This window comes from Tachypleus tridentatus, chromosome 7 (genome assembly GCF_004210375.1).
Source record: "Tachypleus tridentatus isolate NWPU-2018 chromosome 7, ASM421037v1, whole genome shotgun sequence".
In the NCBI taxonomy this organism is placed as follows: Eukaryota; Metazoa; Arthropoda; class Merostomata; order Xiphosura; family Limulidae; genus Tachypleus; species Tachypleus tridentatus.
The window spans coordinates 77,560,002-77,572,496 of NC_134831.1; the positions used below are offsets into that span (position 1 = coordinate 77,560,002).

Genomic DNA, 12,495 nt, shown 5'->3' on the forward strand with positions numbered 1-12,495 from the left:
TTCTAAACCTGAAGATGACCTGGGAAGGTCGAAACGTTGTTCTCGCCTTACCACTAAAAGTGTTAATACCCATACCAGCCGTTCTGAGATGTATTTTTATTTTAAGTGGGTTTCTAGAAATCGATGTTAGATTCTGAAACTAAAACTACAAAAGATAAAGTAATTAAACTAAAACAATATTTTTAAGTTGCAGAATAGTGTTTTAAATTATACCCATTTGTTTAATGGGATAAATACATAAAATGTTAAAAGTATTTTAAGATGTTAAAATAATCATTTTAAAAAGATTAACTAGGCCAAAATTTAATAATGAGAGTTTTATAGATCGGCTTTAATTTTTCTAGTTGTGGTTTAAATAACAGAAAAACTGGGTTGTTCAGTAGCTAAAATGTATCATTCCGCTGAAGAGACTCAGATGTAGGGATGATCTATTAGATTCTGAACGCTTGCTGCAGTAGTCATCTAATCAAATAACATGAACGAGAAAGCAATAAGTCTTGTAATGACATAATAATTCAAATAAATGGCATTGCCTTGAGATCTCTTAATGGTTTTAACTGTGGAAGAAAACCTACTAATATATACAAAGATGAATTTTTGGCCTTGAAAGGGTTAAGTGGAATTGAAGATACTGAGGTTATTAAACCCGATTAAAGCAACTAATAGTTATTAAAGCAACTAATCTAGTTATTTTGAATGAAACTGATTACATTAATAAAATTATAAAGAAGTCTTAAGTGATGGAACAAATTTGTTGAGTAAGATAAAGATTCATCTAAAAACATTAAGAGAAGATAAATTGCAAAGATGTTTACTAACATTTGAAAAGGAAAAATTTATTGACTGAAAACTAATATCACAAAATAAAAACCATCGGTTCTCGTTCTGGTATCATACATGGAATTTCTACGGTCCCTAAAAGTGGTTGTACTGTTAGGCCAATAGTGTCTTGGATTGGTATATATAATCTTGAACTATCGAGGATTTATTTAAGCTTTAAGAATCTTTAATTAAATGGTTCTACTATCACATGCTGTTTCAGATTTCCTTAAGACGTAGAAATGTGTATATTGTTATCCATTGTTATTTAAACGACAGGAATCTTGCTACATAACCTAATTGGAGTGTTGCTAAATACAATATATTATTTAGTCATGCCGTTATATGGATCGACTATTTACCATTTAAAACTTATAATGTATTATTAGGTGAGTATAAATGTCTGAAGTGTTATTAGGTTATATTGGACCTACTACTAGGCAATTTATAAGTTGCATAAAAACAATATTCGAATATCTCAAATTTGAAATAAAGAAACTCGAGCCATTTTGTTTACTATTTTTTTTCGAAGTACAAGCTTTTAGCTTGTAGCTCTGTCATCTGTCGTTCAATTTAAAATCTAATTACAGTTCTGAAATCAGGTCAAATCCTTTCGATTGTTGTATTTGACGACGCCAAAGGTCTTGTACATTAATTTACCCCAATCCTGTTTAAAATGATTTCAATTTGAGGGTAGGCCGGTAGAGGTCTTGATGAATAATAAAATCATAAAATCTAATCGGGTACACACGTCTCACGCTTGGTATTACTGGCACACAAAAATATAACTAATATATTCATTTACTCTAATCCCGCCTGAAAGAATTTGAAGTGCCATGGATATTTAACATTACATCTTGTTTCTAACTGAAGGAATCACCCGCTGGTACAGCGCTAAGTTTTCGGATTTACAACGTTAAAATAAGGGATTCGACTGCCCTCGATGGACTTATCAGATAGCCCAATGTGGCTTTGCTATAAGAAAACGCACACACATTAACTAGTTTACTAAAGTGTAATTGGTTTTTGAAACTTGGATTTCGGTCTACCGAGTGTATATCACTTTTTGTTGGAAAATTGCAACTAAATAGTCACTTTTTGTAATGTTTTGCTACGGGAATATCATATTAAAATATTTCGTGGACATTTTCACATCTTGCAGTATGGCTGCATACACGATATTAGTTCTGACCGTATAAAAGTTAATTTTGTGAAACAATTTAAACACTTGGATTTGTTAAAATGTACAAACGTTGACTAATATTCATGAATGCAAGAGTTTCAAAATGCATCTGCTCCCCAGTGGCTAAGCGGTATGTCTGCGGACTTACAACGTTCCAAACCGGGTTTCGATACCCGTGGTGGGCAGAGCACAGATAGCCCCTGGTGTAGCTTTGTGCTTAACTAAAATAAACTACAACAAAATGCATCTACACGGCTTTCTCATATAATTTATCTAAAGCGGTATTGTATATTAGGCCTGTCTAATTAATGTTCTATGTAAATATTTTTAATATTGTTGACAGATAATAGAGATGATATGATAATCCGCTTCTACTACGGTTTCGTTAAAAAAAAAGCTGTAATCAGTGAACAAAAGTAGCCGGTATATTTTGTTAAAAGACTTCTGTTGTATACGTTGGAAAGTTACTCTTTCATGTCCAGTATAAAAACAAGAAAATTCCTGAATAATAATTCACTGTGAATCTCGCGAAGGTACAGAAACTGACGTGACGTCAAACTCTTTGTATCACGGCTTTCTTTAATTTAAATTTTCATGCATGAAAATAGCAGCTTTGTGGATGAAAGAAGATATTACTCATTATGTTTGAAAAGAAGTGCTTTGCTTTAAAACAATATCGGTGGTAAGTGAAAGCCGGCGAGTTTTTTTTTTTGCTAGGTAAATAGTGTTTTTTTTTTTTTTTCGTACAGATGCGCTTCATTAAACAGCACCATATGGAAGATATGTTTTTCATTGTGAGGTACGAAAGGTTGAGAACGTTAAACCAAAGCGAATTTTGAATATGTAAACAAGCAAGTCACGAGGTAACCATAGCCGATATAAATTCATGGTGGAACTAAATGTATCAAAACTACATTTGGATGCTTTTTGCCGTTTCGTAGGTAGTGTGACGTCACGAAAAATGGATCGATTTTAGGAAGGGTGTGTGGCAGCCCTTCCCGACGCAAAATATTCATACACCCAGATTATGGGTGAAATTCTAGAAAAACAACAAAAAATAAAAGAACAGAGACACTCGGCTGGGTGAAGTGGACTTGTATGATGTGCATTTCTTTTTAAAAAAATGTGTAAGCATAAAACGACAAGGCAGTTCAGATAAGACCAGGTGCTAATACCCCCGTAAAAATAATATCCAATATTTAGTATAGCTAGATTTATCACTGACCAGATCGGGGTATGGAATTTCCAAGACGGGGACATATCTTTTACCAAATAGCGTTGGAAAAAAAGGAATGTGGATCAACTTCTAATTCGGGACCAACAATAAGAGACCTGCAACAAGTCGTATCCTATCCATGGTAAGTAATGTGCAGAGTCTTGTAAAGGGTGAAAATTCATGAACAGTAGCAAAAGTCGTCAACGAGCTCTAAGCAACAGTACGCATTATAATCAAGAAAAATATTCTGCTGGAAAAGCGAACAAGTCACGCGTACAGGTCCGTTCGACCTTTATGTATTTTAAGCAGTTGGAAAATGAAACAGTCATGTTATTTCTTACGAGAATGTATCGATCAAGTTGCCACATGCAACGCTTATGATGGGACTGTTAAAATTGACGTGCAAAATCACTGACCTCACACGCTTAATGGAGATAAGTGGACAGTGATATGATTTTAATTTGACAAACCCAACGGTTGCATTTTGCGATAGAAACTTAAAGTCTATTATAAATACACACAGGATAGATAGATAGAGCATAGTCAGTCCTGGCAACGACGTGAGGAGGCCCCAAAATCCTTTTAATATAATGCAGTCAAAGTCTGTATTGTTTTAATAATACTAGTTTTAGCGTTAATTGGATGTCAATTCTGGGCAAACTGGTTTAGATAAGCGACATATACATTTAAACAACATTTGTAAGGCCATCTTTAAGAACAAAGAAAATTGTCAGGAATGTCAGGAACTAACTGATAGTTTTTCAATAAACCATAATTCACCAGATATAAGTGTGATGGTTGTTTAATTACCGTGATTAAAGATCTGAATACTATAATCACCTTCATGCAATATACAGCCGAAATCTTCCTGGAGATGACCAACAACAAAATGTGCTTGTTTGTAAAGTCTTCTGTTAACAATTCCTACTAATAATAGACGGTGTTAAGTGGATAGTTACTCTGACTTTAATATTGTGATATTTAACTTTTAATTTTTTATTGTTGAAGGCCTTGTAATATAAAGTTCTTTTTATATATTTTGTGATCTGCAGTTATTGTTATCGATGCAATACGACTTTTAATTAGGTTAATTTTTATGTAACAAATATAGTCGATACATTTACCATATACTACGTAAATTTAGAGTGAATGTGTGGGAAAAAGTTATTACAAGTCATGTGCTGGAACATCTTTATAGTTATAATAGTTTATTACAAAGAAGCAAAACACCACGTTAAAAAGGTCCTTGAAGTAAATAGGTGTATCTTTGGTACAGGATTCCAATGTATACAAGAATGTTGTTATATAATATTAAAATGAAATGCATTAAGTTAGCGTTAATTATCGAAGCGAACTGAGATTAGGATAGTTATTCACCGTTCTTAGTTACCACCAGCCACGCCTCACAACAACGAATACGTTTTATAAAGCGAATATAATGGGTAAAACATTCTACTTAGAAAACGTCATAAAAACCAATGATTATATTTCTTCTGAGCCAATACAAGTCAGATTTACCGAAAGATCTAAAATAATTGTAAAAATAAATTAGACCCGCAGTGGCCCAACACTAAAGACTGAAGATTTGTTTGTTTTGGAATTTCGCACAAAGCTACTCGAGGGCTATCTGTGCTAGCCGTCCCTAATTTAGCAGTGTAAAACTAGAGGGAAGGCAGCTAGTCATCACCACCCACCGCCAACTCTTGGGCTACTCTTTTACCAATGAATAGTGGGATTGACCGTAACATTATAACGACCCCACGGCTGAAAGGGCGAGCATGTTTGGCGCGACCGGGATGCGAACCCGCGACCCTCAGATTACGAGTCGCACGCCTTAACACGCTTGGTCATGCCAGGCCCCCAAAGACTGTAGACTTGTATCGCTAAAAAAAAATCAGGTTTCGATACCAGTGGTGCGTACAACCCAAATAAACTCGTGTAGTTTTGTGTTTTATAACAAAAAAACAAACAAATAAATTTTGTTTAATTTCGCGCGAAGTTACACGAGTGTTATCTGCGCTAGCCGGTCCTAAGGTAGCAGTGAAAGACTAGCAGAAAGACATATATATGCAAAAACGGCTCGTTTGGGTTGAGAAAATATTTTACATAGAAGAGCGAACAACGTTTCGACCTTCTTCGGTCATCGTCAGGTTCACAAAGAAAGAGGTAACTGACCGGAAGCTGACCACATGTTTGAAAGGGGTTGTGTAACTGAGTGTCGGAATGTAGAGGGCGGTGTTAGATATTTGAATATATAATTTTATTTATTTTATTATATTAATATAGGTATAAAGGCGTTCCTTTATATTGGTTTATTTTGGGTTTAAGTTGTTGTATAAGTAAGGCTTCTTTAATTTTGCGTTTGTTTATGTTTGTTTCTTTATTTAGTATTTGAGTGTTTTCTATGGTTATGTTGTGTTTATTTGACTTGCAGTGTTCGAAAACGTGTGAAGGTGACTTTTTATGTTCTTGGAATCTGGTTTCCATTTTTCTACTTGTTTCTCCAATATAGAAGTCGTGGCAGTTATCACATTGTATTTTATAAATAATGTTGGTGTGGTGTTTGTCAGTGTAGTTTTTACATACGAGGGCTGTTCAAAAAATACGCGGAATAACGTCATAAAACAAAATGCACTTTATTTAGAAGTTACAGGTCTGGGATCCCTTCAAAGTACTCTCCTTCCCAACGCACACACTTATCCCAACGGTGTTTCCACTTGTTGAAACAGTCCTGGTACGCTTCTTTTGTAATGTCCTCCAGCTCCTTCGTCGCATTTGCCTTAATCTCGGGAATCGTCTCAAATCTTCTTCCTTTCAAGGGTCTTTTGAGTTTGGGAACAAGAAAACATCGCAAGGAGCAAAGTCAGGTGAGTAGGGGGGGTGGGGAAGAACAGTGATTGAGTGTTTGGCCAAAAACTCACGAGTTTTGAGGGCCGAATTTCGCAGCAACGCGGTGCATCTTCAATTTTTGCGGTCAAAATCTCGTAACAAGATCTAACTGATATCCCACACTCTTCAGCAAGCTCCCTGACAGTCAGATTGATTTGCCCGCACCAGGGTGTTGATTTTGTCGACGTGTGGGTCGTCAGTTGACGTGGAAGGACGTCCAGGACGCTCATCATCTTCAATGGACTGTCGACCATCCTTAAAACGTTCATGCCACTTGAAACATGCCGTACGCTTCATAGCAACATCACCGTAAGCCGTGTTAAGCATAGCAAAAGTTTCAGTCGCAAGTTTAACACAAAATTTCACAGCAAGTCGTTGTTCCTTCAGGTCATTAATTCTGAAATCCGCCAAATGAAAAAATCGCACTTCACTTAAAACCTCGTAGCTAATACACAAATGAAGATATCTGCAATCGGGAAATGGCGTCATAATCAGCTGATCTGTGAGAACCTAGCAACACCAAGCGGATTCCTCTGGAACCAACTGGAGCCGCGCAATTCAAACAGTCCGCGTATTTTTTTAACAGACCTCGTAGTATGGACCTTAGTTTTGTGCCTGGTTTTTGAATAAATTTGGTATTAACTGGAATGTCATATTTTGTTACTAGTTTTTGCCAAATGTTGGTTATTTATCAGCTGATGTCAGGAATATATGATATACAGCAGTATATGGTTTCGTGATTTTTTGATTCGTGAGATATATTTACTTTTGGTGGTTGATTTTGCTTTTTGTCTAAGTGTGTGCATGTAATGTTTTCTACGGTTTGTGGAGGAAACTTATTGATGTTGATGAAGTATTGTTTTATTTCAGTGGTTGGAACTTCTGTAAAGAGGGATATAACATCGAAACTGGCCGTTAAGGCTTTATGATTAAGTTGATTTAGATTAGACTTGAAATTAAAAGTCTAAAAATTAAAATGAATGAGCTGGCTGATGTTACATATTTGGAGTATGCCCATGCTATGTATTTACCAAGATTGTAATTAAACCGTTAACCGTTGACTAACCTCATAATTAACAGATCCGACCGACAATTAAACAGAGACGAGATACATTTACTTAACAAAGGACTCAACTTCGCAGTAGCACCTAGGTACATTCCAACCATAGAAATCAGCCTGAAGCCTGCAAGATAGCCTTAGAACTCTATATCCGAGACCCTAATCCAACTATAGACATTCCCAGTAACCAATTAGCAACCCTCATAGAATTCACCACGATAAAGACAAACTTCATGTTCAACAACCAAAACTATATACAAACAAATGGCCTAAGCATGGGCAACCCAGTATCACCAGTTCTAGTCAATATTTTTATGGCACAAGTTGAAACACAAGCAATTAACACAGCATTACATCCACCACTATACTGGTACAGATATGTAGATGACACGGTTGCGGGATTCAAATCTACAGAACACATACTTAACATTTTCAATCACATTAACTCTATGCATCCCAACATTAACTTCACATGTGAACAGCAAGAAAGCAATCAAATATCATTTCTTAACCTCAAAATTTCAAGAACTGACACACAATTCAAAACAGAAATCCACCGAAAAATCACCCATACTGGACTATACATTACTTGGGACTCAGCACATGAAACAAAACAAAAACTCAACATACTAAGAAACCAAATAAACACAGCCATAAATCTATGCTCACCAGATAAAATTAACGATGAATTAGACAAAATAAAACAATACTTCATCAACATCAATAAGTTTCCTCCACAAACCGTAGGAAACATTATACGCACACACTTAGACAAAAAGCAAAATCAACCACCAAAAGTAAATATATCTCACGAATAAAAAAATCACGAAACCATATACTGCTGTATTCTATATATTCCTGATATCAGCAGACAAATAACCAACATTTGGCAACAACTAGTAACAAAATATGACATTCCAGTTAATACCAAATTTATTCAAAAACCAGGCACAAAACTGAGGTCTATACTATGTAAAAACTACACTGACAAACACCACACCAACATTATTTATGAAATACAATGTGATAACTGCCACGACTTCTATATTGGAGAAACAAGTAGAAAAAATGGAAACCAGATTCCAAGAACATAAAAAGTCACCTTCACACGTTTTCGAACACTGCAAGTCAAATAAACACAACATAACCATAGAAAACACTCAAATACAAAATAAAGAAACAAACATAAACAAACGCAAAATTAAAGAAGCCTTACTTATACAACAACTTAAACCCAAAATAAACCAATATAAAGGAACGCCTTTATACCTATATTAATATAATAAAATAAATAAAATTATATATTCAAACATCTAACACCGCCCTCTACATTCCGACACTCAGTTACACAACCCCTTTCAAACATGTGGTCAGCTTCCGGTCAGTTACCTCTTTCTTTGTGAACCTGACGTTTGACCGAAGGTCGAAACGTTGTTCGCTCTTCTATGTAAAATATTTTCTCAACCCAAAAGAGTCGTTTTTACATATATATTTCTCTACAAGTGGGTTTTCTCGACAACACTGATTAGAAGAAAGACAACTAGGGGTCACCACCATCGCCCTCTCGTGGGCTACTTTTTTACCAATGAATAGTGGGATTCACCATCATATAGTAACGCCTCAACAACTGGAAGAGTGAGCATGTTTGGTTGGACGGGGATTCGAACCCGCGACCCTCAAATTGGGGGAGTCAAGCGTCTTAGCCATTTGGCCTTGCGGGGCCGTTTGAGATGTGTTTTATATTTTGTTATTGGGAGAGCACGATTACAATATAATATAGCTTGAAATACAATTAACAACAAGACTTGTGAAAGCAAATAAAAATCTACTACACGTGAATATGAAAATACAAAAGTGATTTACCTATATTATTTGGTGGAGAGGTAGCATTATAAATATAATAGTTTCAACAAAGTAGGTGAAGATATATAAATAAGTATATATAGAAATCTCTCAAAATTAAAAATAGTTTTATGTACATGTGTGTGTGTGTGTGTGTGTGTGTGATGATAAGTAATAGGGTAACAACTGAAAAAAATCAAATATATCAAATCCGGGTAGTTTAATAAGCAAACGCTTTGAAATTGGACCCTTGGTAACTCAGCCACAAGACTCTTGGCATATGACGCTAAAAACCTAATTTGATATCTGTGGAGGGTACAGCACAGATATATCATTGTGTACCTTTTCGCTTAGCAACAAACAAAATTGGAAATAAGCCATCTTTTTTTTTCTCTCACTTCTGAAGGGAACTGGTGTCGATTTCCATCACAGCTGTCTCAGATTAGATCATTTCAATTTCTGTACACATATTTTCTTCGCATTTTAGTAGGATTCACATGTTTTTGTGTACCTGTTTTAATGAACGAAAGACTATTAAAGTCTTTATTTCCATGCATGTTGATCAATCTTGAACCAAGTGAAATTGTGTTTTCTCTTTCGAACACATTTAATAAAAACATTAGTGTTTCGATTGGTTGAAATTTCGCGTAAATCTACATGAGGGGTATCTGCGTGTGAGACTAGAAGTTATCACCACTCACTGCCAACTCTTGGGCTACTCCTTTACCAACGAATAGTGGGATTAACCGTAACTTATAACGCACCCACGGCTGAAAGGACGAGCATGTTTGGTTTGACGAGGATGACAGCTTGTATGACTCGATAAAAGTTTGCTTGTTCTTCAACGCTCCCCAGTGGCACAGCTATATGTCTGCGGACTTATAACGATAGAATCCCTCAGTGGGCAAAGCATAAATAGCCCATTGTGTGGTTTTGTGTCTAATTATAAGCAGTTAAACAATTGTTTTTCAACATTTGCAAAATGTTGAAAATATTTACGTGATCACAATTAGTGATTTTATTTGTTTGATTGTCTACCTCATGAGGATTACGTGCACCTTTATTAGCAATAACGAAAGTTTCTCTTCATTATTTATATCGGAATAACAGTGCAGTTGTGAAGTAGCACAGGCAAACACACACACGTGGAATCGTCTAGTTTTAACACATTTTCTGTGTTCGACAGTTTCAAAGATGTCCATCTCAGTAATGTGTTTGAGTTACGTAAAAGTTTGGTTTTATCATATTGTTTTTCACGGGAAAATGGTTAATGTAGCTCATTTAGCACGCATTTAAATTTTATTTCATATCCAACTATTTGTTTAAAATTAGTTTTTAATGCTTTATTTGTCTGTCTGTTTTCGCAGCAGAGTAATCATTCAAAATTTAACCAAGTTACTTTGCTTGATTATTTGTCACATTTTGACTAGGGAATGGATGTGTTATGGTAGGTGTGGCTTATGAATTCTATAAGACTGTAGAGACTTATAAATCATGTGCTCTGGACCAGCTTAAAAATACAAAAACTGTTTATACAACTTGGAAAAGGATATTTTTCTTTTAATTTAGTCTGTTATCGAAGACTTTTTTTTTAGTTTATTTTCTGATTTTGTGTGTGATATATTATGTAAAATTAGGATAGAAATATGTTCTTAGCAGCAAAAGTTCCAGTTTCTCATTATTAAATAACAGCGCAGTGTGCGACTGCTCACTTCTCTTTCAAGTGTATAACGTTATTTTATTCCGTGATTTAAATATTTTGATTTAATCTGTAAAAGTGAGTAAATTGTTCTATTGTTAGGCGGTAACAAAGTTGACATCTTTCTAATACTGATAATGGCTCAGCGATAAATCTTGGGGTCACACACACAAAAAGAAAATAAATAGAAAGGTTTAAAATAAAAAGGAAAATAAAGAAAGATCATGTTTTGATACTAATTGCGGGTACGATACAGATGCCCATTGTATAGCTTTTTGCTCAATAATGTAAAAAAAAAAAACAGTTTAAAAATATAAACCTTGGAGAGCAGACTGTTTTAGTTAATATTCGAGTCTGTATTTGCGCATACTTTTTCTTTGTCAATAAAATTCTAAATAAAACAAGGTTAAAAACTCTGTATATGTTTATTTAAAACAAACTATATTATATTATAATACTTTTTTTCTCTTCTGAAAAGCCCTCCAGTGGCACAACGGTATATCTGATGACGCATACCGCTAAAACCGGGTTTTGATACCTGTGGTGGGCAGAGCACAAATAGCCCATTGTGTAGCTTTGTGCTTATTTCTAAACAAACAAAACTACTCTGAAAATGTGCGCGCGCCTTACTATCTAAATGCACAATTCATTTCACTGATGTAAATGAAATGAGGATATAAATATACTTTAGTGTATATTTTGTACAACATATTAGAAGTTTCTAACGTTAGAATGAAATTAATAAGTTTATGTACTGAATGTATTAAGAATCGTTAAAGGCTAGTCCTAACTAAACTAAAACAAAAAGCGTATACGAGTTAGAGTATTATCTCCTTGTATTTAGGTCTTACTAATGGCTTAACTAATGTTAGGCCTAAAGCAATAGATTTCTGTGTCTTGGTTAGAATTATTTTGTACTCTTCTAAAAATTCCGTATTTAAATAAGGACTGTTGAAATAAAGATGCTAATTTGGTAGCAGCTTTTTGCAGGCGTTGAAAAGATATTTTTTCCCCTTACACAACTGGACCTGTGCTAAGTCGTGGAGCAATAACAGTTGAGAACGTAGTGTATTGCATCGGTCATACCAAGTTAAAGAAACATTAGTAAACAAAAGAGGTTATGAATATAAAGTATAATGCATTTATGTGGTACAACTGTACACTTTTTACCCATTTGCAGACGATAATTTTAAAAAAACAACAACATGCAAAATGATTAAATGGTTTGGCTCGTGAACTTAGCTTAGAGAAAGGAATCATGAACCATAGCCGTACAAGTTAATCTCGGAAGCAAGACCAATCCGGATTTTGAGCTTTAGAAGTTAAAAGCTGCTATCTTCCTTCGTTAGTTCGTTTTATCAGTTGGCGATATATTGTTTCGTTTGCTACTTTTTATTTAAACCGATTCAATTCCAGCTTATATTTAGTTTCATTATTTTATTTCATAATGAATAATTAAAATCCATTTCTTGTTTGCCACGTTCTTCTTTGTTAATACATTATATGGCCACTTTTCTTTTTTTTTTTAAGTCACAGACATTTCAGTTGGAATACAATATTTACATAGATCCAATATAATATAGCTCTTTTGTTGTATAGAGTTAGTTGGATTACAGTACGTAATAACACGAAGCAGATCAGAAGTTTAGTTGAAATAATTAATCTAATTACACCACCTAGACAGTTGTATCTCACTATATTACAATAGCTTGGTTCATAAATTCCTGTCATTGACTAGAAAAAGAAAAAACAAAAAACTTGTATGTCTACAGTAATGTTTACAATAT

General features: G+C 34.6%; 1 protein-coding gene across 5 annotated transcripts in view; it reads left to right on the forward strand.

Moving 5' to 3' along the window:
• The window catches only part of LOC143256027 (A-type potassium channel modulatory protein DPP6-like), a 367,278-nt gene that overhangs the window by 315,515 nt on the left and 39,268 nt on the right, over positions 1 to 12,495 (forward strand). The gene's annotated exons all lie outside the window — the stretch shown is intronic.